This window comes from Grampus griseus, assembly GCF_964374135.1.
Source record: "Grampus griseus genome assembly, chromosome: Y".
Lineage (NCBI taxonomy): Eukaryota > Metazoa > Chordata > Mammalia > Artiodactyla > Delphinidae > Grampus > Grampus griseus.
In genome coordinates, this window is record NC_139016.1 from 2,932,094 (window position 1) to 2,950,994 (window position 18,901).

Below are 18,901 nucleotides of genomic sequence, written 5' to 3' on the forward strand. Positions count from 1 at the left end.
ATATTTTACAGAAAGGTCAATTCTACAAACTGGGTCCCCAATTATCCTGGTTTGATAGCCATGTTTTAAAAAGCATGGCCGTTTATATCATGTTTTTCTGAAATAATAGAGATGCACCTCTTCATTTCATTTTGTCCTCCAGAATCGTTAGGTTTTTGGTTTCAACGCTGGCTAGTAGTCTTTGTACAGAATTTCATTCAAGCAATGCGATATTTGGGGACTTTCCTGGTGGTCCAGTGATTAAGTCTTTGCCTTTCGACGCAGGGGGTGCAGGTTAGATCCCTGATCGGGGAGCTAAGATCCCACATGCCTTGTGGCCAAAAACTAAAACAGAAGAAATATTGTAATAAATTCAACAAAGACTTTAAAAAATGGTCTACAGCAAAAAAAATCTTTAAAAAAGAAAAAGAAATGCGATGTTTGCCCAAGCCTGAGTGGTCACAATTTTTGCCAACATTACTGAACATTTGCACCCAATATACAAGAGGACATCTGCTCAGTACTGAGAACATTTGCTTTGAAATGAATCAAATTTCTTCTAGATAACTAGGGGGGAAAATCGTGTCCTTTTTCTTTTTTGATGAAAGAACACATTTTATCAAAGAATACAGTTTATCCAAGTAAACCACACTTACAAACAAATTTTCAATTAACAAGTAGAAAATGCTTCGGACTTTTTACAAAATGCAAATAGATGCACAAGGGCCAGATAAAGACACAGAAAATGATCAGAGACTCAGAAACCAGCTCTCAGGTCTCTGCATCAGCCAGAGTTCCCAAAGGGTAAACACTGTCCTGACAGCGAACAAGATTGATGAGTTTTGCATTGGTTCTGACCTTTTTATAAATGGAAAGCTTGAGAACCATCAAGTGGAGGACATCACTTGAGAGCAAATTAGACAGAAGGAACCAGAGGTCACGCCCCACACCTGCAGAATTAGAATCTGCATTCTAACAGGTTGCCCTGGGGGCTTGCTTTCCTCTTAACCTGTGATTCCTGCTGATTTAAAAGAAACCACCGCTTCTTCCTTTTCTGATGACCCTTATCTCATGACCATGTGGTCCCCCCCCCCCCCCCCCGCGCGCATACTAATGATATGAAGCAGGACCCCACAGGGCTCCTGGGCACAAAAGCCTTTGTGTCCCCCCCCCCCCAACACCATTTGTTGGTTACAGGAAATAGGCTTCATTCGGCCCCCAGGACCTTCCCTGAGTTCCAACGGGGCAGGTTCAAACAGATGCTAATCAGGGAAGGGAGGGGATGCAGAGACAAAAGAGGAACAGTCAAGAGAAACAATGGTGCAGCCTGGGGTCCTGGCTTCCCCTCAAGGGATACATGTAACAATATCTTTCAGCTGTGTTGCAGATACTGAAAGCCCCAGCAGGTGGGAGAAGTTAACTGCATGCTGCCAACCCGCAGGCAGACCCCAGACCCGCTGGAACCAGAAGGTCAATGATGCTGACTTCCGATGACCTCACCACCAACCAATCAAAAGAAAGTCCACGAGCTGATCACACTCTCTTTGAACCATAACTATAAAAGTTTCTACCCTCTCCAAGCTGGGGGACACGGTTTTGAGGGCATTAGCCCACTGTGTCCCCCTTTGCCTGGCAAACGAATACAGATATTCTCTTCTACTTCACCCCAAACTCTGTCTCTGAGATTTACTTCGGCGCCGGGGTACAGAGGCCGGATTCGGCTTCACTAGTGGACCATCTCTGAAAGAAGGGTCCCCGCCGCAGCAGTTCACATATGTCACAGTATCTTCTGGACAGTGGTAAAATGTGTGCTGCACGGATTACATCTTAAAAATTGCTGAAAGCTTTCGTAACTCCTTGCTCTAACCCTGATACAGACAGCTGAAGATATACGAAAGGCTAAGGGTATAGGAAAGAATGAACTAATTATTAGTTTGGTCAATTAAAGATATTTAGATTGACATATGCATTGCATAGAGTGATAACTTTTGCCTGTTTTTGGTATGGATATAACTCCTTTGCTAATACACGAATTATGTGGTTAGGATGGTGGATGTGTTTTCATCAACAATTACATTCTTTTTCCTTAGCATTTTCTGTTCTCTGTACCAGGCTAGTCCGTACTTTTGACCAGGTGGTTACTTCCCTGGCCTCTGTCTTGATTTGTCAACCAAAGTGTGCTTTCAGCTTGGACTGTCTGAGGTGAGTTTAAGGTCAGCTCATTAAGCATCACCTTTTTATGTCACCTGTACGTAGGTCATTGCCTATACTTCTATTTCTTTCCTTGTTTGTACGGCTACCACAAGAGCCTGCATCATTGGCCAGCTTCAGAAAATACGTATCTTTTTTCAAAGTTCAGTGAACACTGTCTGTCTACAGGGAAGAAACCTATTACGGCTTTTGGATTTTACAAAGGTTCAAATATGTAAACCTGAAAGAGGAATTCTCTCTTACAGGTTCCTGGAGGAATTTTCTGCATTATTCAAAAGGTCTCTCCTCTGCGACAGAGTTTGTATATTGTAATCCTGCCATCCCACCCACTTGCCCATGGCTTCAGTGACATGCGGTCATCATTTTCTTGTCATTCTTGAACAAGCCATTGACTAAAACTGCATTATTAAATTACTTGGCAAAGAAACATTTATTCTGACAAGTAACATGTATAAAGAACAAGAACCCATATAAAGTAGTTCTCCTTACAAACTGATGAGTCTTAAAGAGATAAAATTACAGAAAGGTCAGATCTCAAAATGCCTCTTCTTTGAAACTTACTAACATGATTAAAGAAGTAAGAAAGTATCATATTAAAAATACACTGACTGAGAAAATATTTGCAACTCACATACCTGACAGAGGAGTAATAGGCAGAATATCTAAAAAAGGTATCCAAACTCAACAATAAAATAAATCAGACAATCCAATTAGAAAATGGACAAAACACAGGCATTTCACAAAGAGGCTGGACTGATGGCAGGGAAGCAGATGAAAAACGATATAGTGTTATCCGGAATTAGGGAAATGCAAATTAAAATCACAAAGACATATAGCCACACACCTATGAGAATGACCAAAAAAAAAAAAAAAAATACAACACCAAATGCTGGCAAAGATGTGCAGAAACTGTGTCACTCATACATTTCCATGGAAATGTAAATGGCACTGACCCTCAGCAAAACAGTTTGGTAATTCCTTAAAAAAAATCAACAAGGAGCTACTTACTATACAACCCAGAACTTTTGGACATATAGCCTAGAAAGATGGACGTTTGTGGCTTCACTTGTGCATAAACTCTTGTTCATAATATTCTTACCACCTTTATTCATATAGGCTCAAAGGAGGCACTAAATGCTTCAGCATGGGAACGGTGACATAATCGTGTACATCCACAGAACGCCATATTACGTGCTTGAAATTAAAAAATATATACACACACACACACATACTGCGAGAAGAGAGAAGAGATTAGTGGTTCTCAGGGGTGAAGGGGTTGTTGAGAAGGGTAAGGAAGGTGGAAGTGGCCATAAAAGGACACATGAGGGGGCTTCCCTGGTGGCGCAGTGGTTGAGAGTCCGCCTGCCGATGCAGGGGACGCGGGTTCGTGCCCCGGTCCGGGAAGATCCCACGTGCCGCGGAGCGGCTGGGCCCGTGAGCCATGGCTGCTGAGCCTGCGCGTCTGGAGCCTGTGCTCCGCAACGGGAGAGGCTACAGCAGTGAGAGGCCCGCGTTATCGCAAAAATGGAAATAAATATAAAGAGATTTAAAAAAATATATGCATACACACTTAGTCTTGTAGTTTCAGGCAAGTAAGTCTCAACACCATTTTGTATCTGTTATTGTATAATCAGGATAACACAGATATCCTGGCCTATTGTAAAAGAAAATTATGTACTATCAGTCAGTCAAATGTGAATGAACATGCTTTGGAAATTAAAGGATAGAAAAAAAAAAAGGATTCTCCACGTGAGGAAAAGTCTGTATAGCGGAAATGACTAGTGGTTTTATTTGTGCCTCTGAGATAATGTCTACCCTAGACGACGCCTTCGTCCTCTGAATATTGCTGGATGGAATACTGAGGACTGAGGACTGTGGAGAGCCCCAGCATAGGTCAGCTAGGGCGTCCATGACAAAGTACTCCAGACTTTGGGTCTTGCACAAGGTACAGTAATTGTTTCCCAGTCCTAGAGGCTGCAAGTCCAAGATCAAGGTGTCTGCAGGGCCGGCCTCTCTCCTGGGTGTGTAGACAGCCATCTCCCTACTGTGTCCTCAAAGGGTTGTCCCTCTGTGTGTCTGTGTCCTAATCTCCTCTTCCTATAAGGACACCAGTCCTATGGGATCAGGACCCACCCTAATGACTTCATTTTACCATCATCCCCTCTTTAAAGACCCCAGCTCCAAATACAGCCACATTCTGAGGTCCTGGGGGTTAGAGATTCAATGGATGAATTTTGAGGGGATGCAATTCAGCCCCTAAGGACCCCCAGTACCCTTCAAGAATAATCTTTTTTTTTTTTTTTAATTTCAGTTACATTTGGGGCAGAAGCTGTGTTAGAGTTTGAAGAAACAATGCCCGTAGTCTTTTCCAAAGGCAACCAGGACAAAGATGAAGTTGGAGCAAAGGCGTTAGGTTTTTGTTGTTGTTTTTTTTTCCCTTACTTCCAACATGCAATTTTCCTCTAAATCTGACACGTACCTTGAATTCTTCCTCTTCTCTCCATCTGCACGATTAACACCCCAGTCCAAATCTCTACTGCCCCTTGTCTGGGCTACTGAAATACCTCCTAGTATGTCTCCCTGAGTTTGCTATCATTTCAGTCCTAGAATCCATTGTCTGCAAACAGCCAGAATAAGCTACTGATGTTTTTGAAACTTATATTAAACATATCACTTCACTGCTCAAAATGAGCGGATTTCTGATGCACTAAGAATCAACAGCCCACGATGTCCTAGACAACTTTCAAGGTGTTAGTTTTATCAAGGCTATGTTTATGGCACCAAAAACACAGAAGGATTCTGGAGCTAATGTTATATTTCAACATAAATTCTCCATATCTGTTCTTCTCTTTCTTTCCAGGCTGCTATAAATTTGTATCATGTGGGTAAAGGAACTGGATATTCATGGACCTCCTTTCTTATCTATCTATTTTTGGTGGGTTATGGTGAAGGGAAGCATTCGTAACATTGGCCTTTTGCCTGTTTCTGCAGAAACTCAAAGGTAGAGATTACATTCTGGTCAGGTGGAGGTGTTCTGTTTGTGTGTTTAACATTTATGTTTTTATTGCCTTTGGACTCTGTTCCACTTAATGCTTCTCACTCAAATGGCTGTTTATGGGTGAAGAAGGACTCAGAATACGAGTGAGGGAACTTCATCTTGAAAGAAGAAAGTAATCTAGTTGGACATGAAAAATGTGAAAGGAAAAAAAAAAAACTTCCTGTGGATAAAATGCTTGAGGTATTAACTAGAAATAGATTTATTACAGATTGAAATTATTAAAGATAAAGATAATAATTTATTATCTTTAGGAGTATCACAACAATCATTTCTGCATCGGGTGTAAGTATAGAACATACAACTGAACATGAGTAGTGTATTCTAACTTCTACCTTACTAGGCCCCAATATTAAAGTCAATATTATAGTTGCATTTAGAAGAGTCTATGCTCAATTTCAGTGGCATAGACTCTTCTAAATACCAAATAATTTTTGAAAGAGATGATTTTCTGCCCATGAAAACAATGAGAATGCTTGCTAACTTTACTGAGTTTCTCCACCCCAAACGCAAGTCTTCAACCAAATGTGTATGTATTTTTTCACATTAATTTGTATGCCTCATGTCTTTCAAACAGCCCTGTATACTGCAAGCCTTATTTTAAACTCAGCGTGCCTCTTGCCACCAGCGGTTTATTTGGAGTAATGTAATGCATATTGCAATCCATTTCCTTCAAGAAGGAAAGTTCGAGGCAAGTGAAGACACCAGTCCCTTGGTTTGTCATTAAACTCTTAAGGGCTTGGGGGCCAGAATGGCCAGGATCAAGGATTTCCATTTGTCTTTCCAGATGCAAAGTTTAGCTGTACACTTAGCGTTCCAGGAACAACTAAATTCACACACAATAGAATTTGCCAAAGGTAAACCAGGCAGGGAAAGCAGATGCTATCAGGTTGCTTGCTAGGTGTAGAGAGGCCTGAACGGTCTCCCCTCCCAAGAGGAGCCTCGTGAAACATCTCCGTGGTCCTCTGCCCTCCTGGTTGTCAGGGAGATGGCACGATGAGAAAAGGGATTCACAGGAGGTGAGCAGAGAGTCAAGGGCCCCGCTGTGGCTGACCCGGAGCCACGCCTGCGCTACAGTGATCCCGGCCTCCTCAGGGTCAGGGGCCCATCAGAAGCATCCCGTGGTCTGATGTGAGGCCTCCGATGGGCGAGCCCTCCCCGACGTGTCAGTCAGCAGAATGAAGGTACCTCCCCAGGAGCTGCCTTTGGTTGAAGGCAGCATTTTCCAGATGCCACATCTGGAGGAATATTCCCCACGTTCATGGTGACATGAGGGACATCTAGCTGTCACAGTGGATTTATTGTCTTACTCTTTAAAAAAAATGAATAGACTTTATTCTTCAGAGCAGCATTACGGTTACAGAAAACTTGTGCAGAAAGTACAGCCATTTCCCATATCCTCTCCCGATACCCGTGGTCCCCCCGATAATTAGTATCCTGCACTAGTGTGCTGCATCTGTTACAACTGATGAACCTACTGTCCGCTGGAAAAATGCACAACCTAAAAGTGGAGAATTATGTTTTATTGGGCAGGTTTCCTGAGGACTTAAGCCCAGGAGGCAGCCTCTCAGCTCCGTTCCCAAGAGGCAGGGGAGGCGCAGGGGTCTTTGCAACAAAAACCAGGTAGAACATCAAAAGATTACTGTTCATTGAAGAAAACCAGGCATCTCAAGTTAATGAATTTAGTACTTTTCTACGTATGGGAAGATGCAGGAGTCTGGGCTCAGTGAAAAGTCATTCCTTTGATGTGCACCTCAGCTACCTGGGGCCAGTATCCTGTTTATCTCCATCCTGAATCCCCTCAGGGGGCACCGCTGGGAGCACCTTCAGTGACTGAGGGCTTAAAGGCATCAACATCCTTTGCTTACCAATATGGCAGGTAACATTCTCCATCCACACACTTCATAGACACATCAGCGGGGCGCCCGAACTCCATAGTTTACATTCAGGTTCACGCTCGGTCGTGTTCATTCTGTGTCTTTGGACAAAGGTATAATGACGTGTATCCACCATTACGGTATCACACAGAGCAGGTTCACTGACCCCAAAATGCTCGGCCTCTTCACCGTGGATTTGTTTGTTGTTTTCATGGTTGCGTCTTGTGCATTCTTTATGTACTCTGGATAACAGTCCTGTATTGGATGTGGAGTTGGCAAATATTTTCTCCCAGGAGGTACTCTGTCTTTTCACTGTCTTCACACGAGCTTTCAAGTAGCAAATGTTTCTAATTTTCATGAGGTTCCCTTATCAGTTTGTCTCTCAGTGCGTCACGTTTTTATGCTTTGGGGATCAGCTCTCACAACCCTGAGCCTAGCCCTTGATTCCAAAATTGTTTTCCTGTATTTTTCTTAAAAAATAACACTTACACATTTGAGTCTATGATCAACTTTGAAGTAATTTTTGTTCAAGATTTGTGGTTGAGGTTTTGTGTTTGTTACCTGTGGACGGACGTCCAACTGCGCCAACATTTGTTGAAAAGCTACCTTTCCTCCGTTAAATTGCTTTTGCAACCGTATCAAAAATCAGTTGACTTGTGGGTTGTGTGTGTCTTTTTCTGAGTTCACTGTTGTGCTCCACGGAGCTCTGTGTGCCCCTCCACCAATATGCCACACTGTCTTGATTACCATGGAAATATGACACGTCTTACTTTATGCTTCTTTTTCATCAAATGCTTTCAACTAGTCTAGGGCCTTTGTCTTTCCATATAAATTTTATAATAAGCTTGTCTATGACTACACAAAAAACCTCGGTGGGATTTTGATGCGAATTGTATTAAAACCTACCAATCACTTTGGGGAGAATTTGACTCTGGTGTCTTTGGGTGTCAGGGCTAGCAGGGTAGGAGGATGCTACCCCCCAGCCACGTATCGTTGGTAGGACTCCACATCAATCTCCTTTTCTGGTGGTGTTGGACTCAGGTAGAAAAGCATGGTTACCTGAGGCATCATCCTCTGTTGCAAGGCTGGAGGTTCCAGGTCTGCGTATTCTTCTTCTGTTGAGCAGGGCATCCAAAGACACCTGCTGCTATGTCCTTCCCCCAGTGTTGAGATCCTAAACCACGCTGCCTTCTGCTTTTTGCCTTTCAGACTTCTCCTTTGGTTGTTTCCTGTACCATTTCTAGGGCTTTTAGTTGCCCTTGATGGAGAGGAGTAGGGAGAGAGGAATCAAAATCATCTTCTCTATACAGGAAGTAGATAGTGTTTATATTACTCCAAAGTGCACTACTGGATCAAATTAAACATCTTTTTTAAAAAAAAATCTATTTCTGTTCTATCTAGTTAGTTATTACTTACTTTTGGCGGCACTGGGTTTTAGTTGCGGCATGTGGGATTCTTGGTCGCAGCATGCATGTGGCATCTAGTTCCCCGACGAGGGATCGAACCTGGGCCCCCTGCACAGGGAGCATGGAGTCTTACCCAGGGAAGTCCCAAATGAAACATGTCAATCCTATCTGCAGAACCAGTGCTAGAAGGAAATTCTAGTCCTTACAGAGAGAAGAAAACCAGTCATCGATAACCAAATGCGAAGTGATTGACTTGGTTTTTTTAACATCCAGGTAATAAATCAAATATATGGGCTTTTACGGTGCTGGTAAATATTTAGCAACTGCCTACAGGGGAAAAGGTCTGATCTGTAGCTGCCCCCAAGTTATCTGATGTACATATCCCCTTCGCTGAGAATTTTAAGCTACCTACATGACATCACGCAGCTCACAAAATTCTTGAAAATGTCATCAGCTCTCTCAAGCCAGGATGAGTTGGCCCCAGCACGCCACCAACTCCACGCCAAACACACAGGTGAGGTTGTGTCTTGTGAAAATACTGAAGTGGGTCTAAACGCTGTGACATAGTAAGTAGCATTTCGGGCTCTCAGAGATGCAAGGTCGTTGGCAGATTCTAAACACATCATTTCTTATTGACATACAACGAGCATCTTTCAAATACACTGAATGGGAGATTCTCCCCTTGTCAGGAAAGAAGGCTCACTTCTCTTCTCTTTCTTTATGTAGATGTGCTTCTCTAGGAAGCACCACTAGAAAATGAAATTAAACCATCATCTGGAATTCTGGGGGGTATGTTAGTCACAGAAATTTGATTCCTATTGGTGTCATTGACTGACATAGATAAAATATATTAGATAAACGATATTAGATAAAAGACATAGATAAAAGATATTATCTCCTGAGATAGTGGGATTTGGCATCAAAATCTCAATCTCTGCATTGTTCCTGTCTATAGATGGTACCACTTGGCATGAGAGAGCTTTAGACAGACACACCCTTTGGCTGGAGGAGAAATAAGCTAACATTTGCTTCTTTCAAATTAATTTTTGTAGGTACTTTTAGATGAATCTTTCCTGTAAATATGTAGTCTGAATATCTTTTACGTGTCTGAAACTTTGCTGTTATCCTTTTTTAATTTGTAAATTTATTTTACTGAAGTATAGTTGGTTTACAGTGTTGGGTTAATTTCTGCCGTACAGCAAAGTGAGCTAGTTATACATACATATATGTTCTTTTCCAGAGTCTCTTCCACTGGTGGTTTATTACAGGATATTGAATATAGTTCTCTGTGCTATACAGTAGGACCTTGTTGTTTATCCATTCTATTGAACCTTTTAATTGATGTTCTTTTTTTTTTTTACATCTTTATTGGGGTATAATTGCTTTACAATGGTGTGTTAGTTTCTGCTTTACAACAAAGTGAATCAGTTATACGTACACATATATCCCTATATCTCTTCCCTCTTGATGTTCCTTTTATCAGCATAAAGTTAGTTGGCCAAAAGTTATCCTTTTCCCCAAAAATACACTATCACGATCAAAGGTTGGCTTGTTTTTAATTTGTAAAAAGTTTCACAGATTCAAGGGAATGGTATTTGGAGAAAGGGCATTTGGGAGGTGATTAGGGTTAGGTAAGGTCATGAGGGTGGGGACCTGACAATAAGATTAGTGTCCTTATAAGAAAAAAATACCAGAAAGCTTGCTCTCTCTTTGTCTCTCTGCCACGTGAGGACATAGCAAAAAGGCAGCTGCCTGCAAGTTAGGAAGAGAAATCTCACCAGAGCCTGACTCTGCTGGCCCCCTGATCTCAGACTCCCAGCTGCCAGAACTGTGACAAAATACATTTCTGTCCTTGAAGCCGCCCGGTCTGTGCTATTTTGTGACAGCAGCCCGAGTTCTCTAGTAAAGCGTCATAACCGTGATTTGTGTTAAACTCCGGGAAAGACAGTTCTGGCAGCAAAAACTCATCAGCAGTGCAGTGAGTGTGGAAGACACAAGGGGAAGAATGAACATGTTGCCAGGTGTTAATGCATTTATTCATGTCTGCCTGCCCCTTCCTTGAACGAGCTCACCAGGTGTGGACAAAAGACAAAATAATGCAAAAACAGAAAAAGCTTTCAGGGCAAATGCCTTCTTTTCTTTTAAGCTCCCTGATTTCTCCAAGAAGGTCTTTGCCAGCATGGACCCCACATTTCACTGCACACTGTGCACAGCTGTCTTCGAGCACGGATGGAGTATGGATGGCCTGCATCCTTTAGGTGTTTACCCAAGGAGTAGAATTTGAAACATCTGAGGGCAGGGATCACGTGTTTCAATGCTATGTTCTTAGCATCCAGGAAAACCCTTACACATCACAGAACGTTAATATATACTCGTGACCAAAGGAATGAAACGCAAGAATACAATAAAGGTTGTCATCTTCCCTGTGGTGAGGGAGTGATTATGAAACGCGCGCACTGTTTTCTATATTTCTCTCTTCCACTGCCCATGCCGTGCTCTGTTCTGCAGGCGTGAGCGCCCTCCCCGTCACAGGTGGTAGGAAGAAGGCTGTCCAATGCCCCCTATAATGCTGGCCTTTATTTTCCTTCAGAAACAGGACATTCTCAAAAAAAAAAAAAAAAAAACAAGTGAGACAAATTATATTAGATGCCTTACCAACGTGATTTACTTTCAAAAGTTACCTTTGTCTTTTCATTTCTAATTAGACTAATTTTCCTCCTTCAGAGACCTTATGTAAATACGACGTTTTCCTTTGGATTTGGCTTCGGGATGAATTCTGACTGGATATGTTTCTCATTTTGTGGGGAAGGACACGCAGTAGCCTGGCCATTGGCAGTTGGAATCAATATCTAATTCCCAGGAGAGTATTAGAGACAGCAGAGGGGGAGCTCCAAGCACTGCTTTCTAACGAAATGCCAAGGGTAGATTCAACATCGTCTTGGTCATTAATTTTGTCAGTCGTTTGCATGCTACTATTTATAAAGGTTTCTCCCGTCAATCTATGACTAGTTTTCCTACAGGTCAGCAACTTGAAAATGACCATTTTGTAAAAGAATCTAATACCAACACCAGTCCCCAGGAGCAAGCTCATGTACGGAAACAAAGGTGGGGGGGGCGGTTAGTGACATCTGACTTTAAAATAATCAAAACACTATTTAATCCTTTGTGAAACTGTAGTTTATCGCTCGTTGGTATCTGTAAGTTATTGTTATAAATATTACCTGTATTTTTTTGTTATATACAACTTTACACTTTGAAGTGTGTATCTGTGAATTTGTAACTGAAATTTATTTTGCCAATGTTTTTGAAGGAACTGAACAAAGCTTCTGTTGTAGCATGCCAAAAACAAAACAAAACAAAAGCAAAAACCCACAAAACTATTCAGAGAAGGAAGAGTTTGAAGAGACTGTTGATATCATTGGGTACCAGCTGCACAACTAAAACTCCCGTGCAAAAAAGATACACTTTTTTTTTTCTGTAACAACTGAATTTTGGTTTTTAGCCTCCACTTCACCAAGGCTGGAAATGTAATTTTGTTGATTCATGCTCTTGCACTAACCAGGTTGTTTAGGGTTTTAACTGATGGTTGTGGAGGAGGGGGAGGGTAGACAAAGAAGGTCCAACTTGTGTTTGGCGTTAGCTTCGGCCCAGACGTCACTACTTGATAGATGCCAATTCCCATCTGGTCTTCAGGGGTGGGGCTGTGCTGGGCTCTGCTGTGGGTTTTTTTTTTTTAGTCCCTTTGGCTTAAACTCATCCCCTGCCTCTTTCCATGTGCTCCCAATGGGTGGAACCATTGCTACCAGCTTGCGCCATGCTGGGTCAGAGTCCATTCCAAAGAACCAGTGGATCCCTCTGCCTAGATATGCCATAGCTCCTGTTATATTTCCAAGGGCTATGGCAACAAGGAACTCTAGGAGGTCAGAATTTCCCATGAGCTAGATCTGGAGACACGACAAGAAAGAACTGATTTGGTTTGGAGGGCCCAGAGCAACGCTCCTGACCACAAAGATCAATGTTTCAGCTTTCCTGATAGCCCCTCAAACTTCCTGTAGTCTTTGGAATCTTTATTCCACTGAAAAGTGAAAAAATATTCACTTTTTGACCTGTATTCATTCAACCCATTTGGCTATTCCAGGAACGTGAAACTCAATAGCCAGGAATTGACTTTTCTGCGCCTTGTATTCTGTGGATTAATGACCTCTTCTTAAATTCAGAGAATGGGCCTGGATTTATAAAACTGACTGGAGAAGGGCACATCACATCAGGAAACGTGACTGGAGGGCAGAAGACGAAATCGCCATAGTTGTCTCATCAAAATGATACCGTGTCCCACCAGGCTTTCACTGAATGTCACCTTGGTGAATTCCAAGTCAATTTGCATAGTTTCCAGAATAGAAAACTCTTCATCCTCTCTCCTTGGAAGTACATGTCAAGTCATAGCTTCTCCAAAAAGATCTACCCGAAGAATTGTGTTGTTTTCTGGGCACGTGGTGTTCTAGGTTAACCTGCATCAGTTGTCCACACTCATGGTACTGCCATTTCTGGAGACAACTATCATCCCAACAGCCTTCTATGGACCCCAGCTCCTCCCACCCACGTGGCTATTTCTCTGTTCCTACAACGCTCACAGCCCCTCTGACCACACAGTTTGTTTACCCTGTGACGACCATCTATTTTGAGCTGCATTATTCCATCCCTTTGAACGTGAGATAGCGTTCTCTTATGTGGTAAATTGGAAGCAGTTCAGGCCACTATTTCTTTTGTGTTCACTGGAATTCCAGCAAAGTGAGAGCGAGAGAAACAAAATCCCTCACTTGGTGCTCCCTCCAAGGTGAAGTATTCCAGAAAGAGATGAGAAATAGAGAAGCCCATCAACCCAAACCCTACATTCTTTTCAACCTTATTAATCACCATGTCTTAGAAATTATTATATCTTTAAATCACAGCTGTAAGAACCATAGCTCTCTATCTATATAACTTGTCATCGGTCGCATTTTAAAAATAACAGATATTGGTCTTTAATGACAATTCTCTGAGAAGGCTAAAATACACAATTGGAAGTCCTCCAATTCACAGTTCTCAATAATTACCTGGTTTGGCTATTTCTCGAGCATATACACGTGAGTCAAATGGATCTGTCATCACTGACAGCAATAGGATGATTTTTCTCTAACTGGAAAGACCGCTATCTAAAGTATAATGGACACTCTCTGTAACATATCCTACCAGAAACACATGCACGTGTAATTTAAAGATGCATATTCCCCTGAGTTATCAACCATGTGGTGAATATTCAAGAATAAATCATTTGAACCCTACTCTTCATCAATTACTGAGTTCATTCTGACAATAAAATCATCTCACTTGAAAGAAGCATGCTAAAAAATCAATACCCTGTGATATATATGCTAAGCTTCTGGGAAAAAAAAGGACAATGAATCATTAACATTTATAATATAATCTCATTCTCTGTGATGTTGCAGGTGAAATAATCTTACAGAAATGGAGAGTGTACATTTTTATATTTCTCGATGGTACAATGTCATTGTTACACATCTATGGCAGAGTTTCAATTTAAAAAATAACCTGTCAACAGGATCAGGTTTCCAAATTGCTAATGAAATGTAAACCAGTTATAAGTATTTCATAAATCTGTTTTTCGCTACATAGCATTTTGGATCTGAAAAAGAAACAAAAGTGTTATCTGAGAATGAGGAATTTCCCAAGAGAGCAGGGGACATTAATCTCACTTTTGAAAAGAAGACCTGAGAATCTTAATGGGGAAACTGCTGTTTAAAAAATAAAGTAAAAGGATCTTGTAGTGGTCATAAATACATTGTCACAGCATGCTTTTTTTCTTATTATGGCTAAGGTTTCCCCTAAGCATTCCTGATACAATCATGATTAGGCCCTGCCTTCATTTTTTTATTACTGCATCATAAATTACCACAGGAACTTCCTTTGTGGTCCAGGGGTTAAGACTCTATGCTCCCAACGCAGCGGGCCCAGATTCGATCCCAGGTCAGTGAACTAGATCCCATATGCATGTCGCAACTAAGAGTTCACATGCCGCAACTGAAGATCCCATGTGCTGCAACTAAGACCCAGCGCAGCCAAATAAATAAATAAATATAAAAAAAATATTACCACAAAGGTAGTGGCTTGAAACAAGCCCCAGGTCCTAGCTCACAGTTGTGTAAGTCATAATTCCAGCATAGCATATGAGTGTCTTCTGCTCAGATCTCACAAGACTGTAATTAAAGTGCTGACCTGTTCTCTTCTTGAGCTGAGAGTCCTTTTCCAAGCTTCAGTCATTCAGTTCCTTGCGGTTGTAGGAATCAGGTCCTCATCTCCTTGCTGGCTTTCCTCAAGGGGCTGTGCTTAGCCCCCAGAGGCCACCTGCATTCCTTGTCATGTGGTTCTGTCCAAACTTCACAGCCAGCCATGTAGAATCCCTCTCTGGTGGAATTCCTTTCATGCTTTGAATCTCTCTTGCAGAGAAGGAGGCCGTGCTTTTGAGAGTCTAACCTGATCAGGTCAGGCCCACTGAGGGTAATCTCTGTTGAAGTCACCTGTGCTTTCTAACGTCGTCTCATCATGGGAGTGAGACCTCATCACCGTGTTCTCATACCTTGCCACTCCCAAGGGGAAAGACTTCTACGGAGATGTAGGTCGTGAGGGACTGTATTACAGTCCTGCCTACCATAGGACCCTGGGCTTCTTGACCATCACAATGAATAAAACATAAATCTAAGGAGCATGAAACCATGAGCTGAAATACCACGATCTTGGGCGAGACCAAGCAGTTAGAATGAGGCCATGCTCTCAAGAACGTAAAGAGGCATGAGAAGTTAGACGTGAATATCCAGCCACGATGGAGCATTTTTTCCCTCCTTAAGACAAGACACAGAGTGTGGGCTCACTATCATACGGGTCCTGTCAGAAAAGCATCTGAGGCTGAAGACAGCCAATGATTCCGAGCTCTTGCCTGTGTGCTGCCACCAAGGATGCTTCCCCTGCAGTTCATCCCCCGGCACAGAGAGAGCCCCCAGCCCTGAGAAGAGCGTCTTCGGATATTCTGAGCAGGTGATGAGATGACAGAGCTGATACCTGTGTGTCACTCAACTTCCTTCTTTGTCCTTTTCTTTCATCAAACAAACCCGTTTCCTTTTGTAAAACCAAGGTACTTAGACACTACATCTGATTGCTCCATGCGAAGGATTTAAAAAATTACATTCAGAAACCATCAGAAAAAATCAGTGAAATAAAGTGCTGGTGGGAATTAGCCATTTAAAATCCTTTACCCAACTGGGGCTTCACAGCAGGGCCAGCGCAAAGGACAGCCACTGCATTCCACGTGATGCCCCAGGCAGCAGCACTTAGCAAAATGAAGCAGTAACATAAAAAGTCACTCCACTGTGGCCATGTATGTGGCAGCCCTTACTGGTACTAAACCATTCCCTTTGGGCACCTGAATACATGTGTTGGGATGAAACACGTTCATGCACATAGAATCTACCCTGCTAGTGATGTTCTTTCAGCAACTCACGTGTAAAGAGGTGGAATAATCATACTTCACTGGTATCACTGATCTATGTTTTATTTTCTTTTATCCACCCATCCATCCATCCATCCATCCATCCATCCATCTACCCATCCATCCATCTACCCACCCACCCATCCATCCATCCGTCCATCCATCCATCTACCCACCCACCCATCCATCCATCCATCCACCCACCCATCCATCCACCCACCCATCCACCCATCCACCCACCCATCCACCCACCCACCCATCCACCCACCCACCCATCCACCCACCCACCCATCCACCCATCCATCCACCCACCCATCCACCCACCCACCCATCCACCCACCCATCCACCCACCCATCCACCCACCCATCCATCCATCCATCCACCCACCCACCCATCCACCCACCCATCCACCCACCCATCCACCCACCCATCCATCCATCCATCCACCCACTCATCCACCCATCCATCCATCCACCCACCCATCCACCTACCCATCCATCCACCCACTCATCCATCCATCCATCCATCCACCCATACATCCACCCACCCATCCATCCATCCATCCGTCCATCCATCCATCTACCCACCCACCCATCCATCCATCCATCCATCCACCCATCCATCCACCCACCCATCCATCCACCCAACCATCCATCCACCCATCCATCCACCCACCCATCCATCCACCCACCCATCCATCCACCCACCCATCCATCCACCCATCCACCCATCCATCCATCCACCCACCCATCCACCCACCCAACCATCCATCCACCCATCCATCCACCCACCCATCCACCCACCCATCCACCCACCCATCCACCCACCCATCCACCCACCCAACCATCCATCCACCCATCCATCCACCCACCCATCCATCCGTCCATCCATCCATCTACCCACCCACCCATCCATCCATCCATCCATCCACCCATCCATCCACCCACCCATCCATCCACCCAACCATCCATCCACCCATCCATCCACCCACCCATCCATCCACCCACCCATCCATCCACCCATCCACCCATCCATCCACTCACCCATCCACCCATCCATCCACCCATCCATCCACCCATCCATCCACCCATCCATCCATCCACACATCCATCCATCCATCCATCATGTATTCATTCATTTTTAGCAGTATAATAATTATTGGCCTACAAGCCAAAGAAAGAACGAGAATATTACCAAGAACTTGGATCAATCTACAAGTTATTTCCCTAAGTAATTGATAGCTTGAATTTTTATGGAACATTCCCTTCATTTAAGTTTAATCTTATAAAGTTATATACTGCTAATATAAACAATTATTGATGTCACTTGGTTTTGTGTTGAAACTAAAAAAAATGGAATCATGGGTTAGAGAAACTTTCTGAGGATTTTTTTTACAGCTATATATTAAGGTGTTAAGACCCACCAGCTTAGTTTTGTGTAGCTACAGTTTATCCACTTTCTTTCTGTATAATATTTCGTTCTCATTTCACTATAATGTCACTGGAATGAGGAATTTAACAGGAATTCAGATTTGTTTTATTGCATACCAAAGTACAGTGAACCCTAGCTCACTATGCAGTGCCATTTTTTTTTTTTAATCTTTTTTTTTTTTTGCGGTACGCGGGCCTCTCACTGTTGCGGCCTCTCCCGCTGTGGAGCACAGGCTCCGGACGCGCAGGCTCAGCGGCCATGGCTCACGGGCCCAGTCGCTCCCAGCATGTGGGATCTTCCCGGACCGGGGCACGAACCCGTGTCCCCTGCATCGGCAGGCGGATTGTCAACCACTGCGCCACCAGGGAAGCCCCTGCAGTGCCATTTTTTACTAAATACTTAAATCTCCACATGCTGCCCGGAGGATTCGGTTTTCTCTCTCAGTGTAATGAAGATTGCATCTGTCGGATACGATTAAGCCAGTTGTGGTGATTCACAGGAGCCTGAACCCAAAGGAGACCATAAACCAGAAAAATAAAACCAATTCTAACATGTTTTAAAATCCCCATAGTTTTAAAATACTCTGGTAATTCCAGGTAACATTACATTGACAGAGATCAAGCAAGTTCTTAAAAATGATTATCCGTGACGGACGATTCTCCATTTCACGTTTCGTTAGTGGGGAGAAAATAAATGTTCAGTACAGGATGAAATAGTTCCTTCTGATGTTACTGAAATTCCCCAAACGTATTTTTCCTCGTACTTAACAAAGTTATTGAGAGTTTGGACTTCCACTGTGTCTTTCACGTAAGATAAATCATCTTATCATTAGCAACTGAATTTCTCTGAAAAATGATTCTTGTTACATTTCTGGAAAAGAAGAATGTTGCAAGTATTTAAATCTTAGAACACCCATTTCCAAATATATTTATTACATATTCTCCTCAAGGAGAAGAACACAGCCTAATGAACATGGTTTAAGTAATTGGGGGATACAGATAGTCTGCAATGAATCAATTCTTTTTCTTTTCTTTTCATAAATTTATTTATTTTATTTATTTATTTTTGGCTGCGTTGGGTCTTCGTTGCTGCATGCGGGCTTTCTATAGTTGCGGCGAGCGGGGGCTACTCTTTGTTGCGGTGCATGGCATTCTCATTGCAGTGGTTTCTCTTGTTGCAGAGCATGGGCTCTAGGCACGCGGGCTCAGTAGTTATGGCTCGCGGGCTCTAGAGCGCAGGCTCAGTAGTTGTGACGCACGGGCTTAGCTGTTCTGCGGCATGTGGGATCTTCCCGGGCCAGGGCTCGAACCCATGCCCCCTGCATCGGCAGGCGGATTCTTAACCACTGCGCCACCAGGGAAGTCCTCATCTTTTTCAAGAACCTAACTTCTTTTCTCTCAT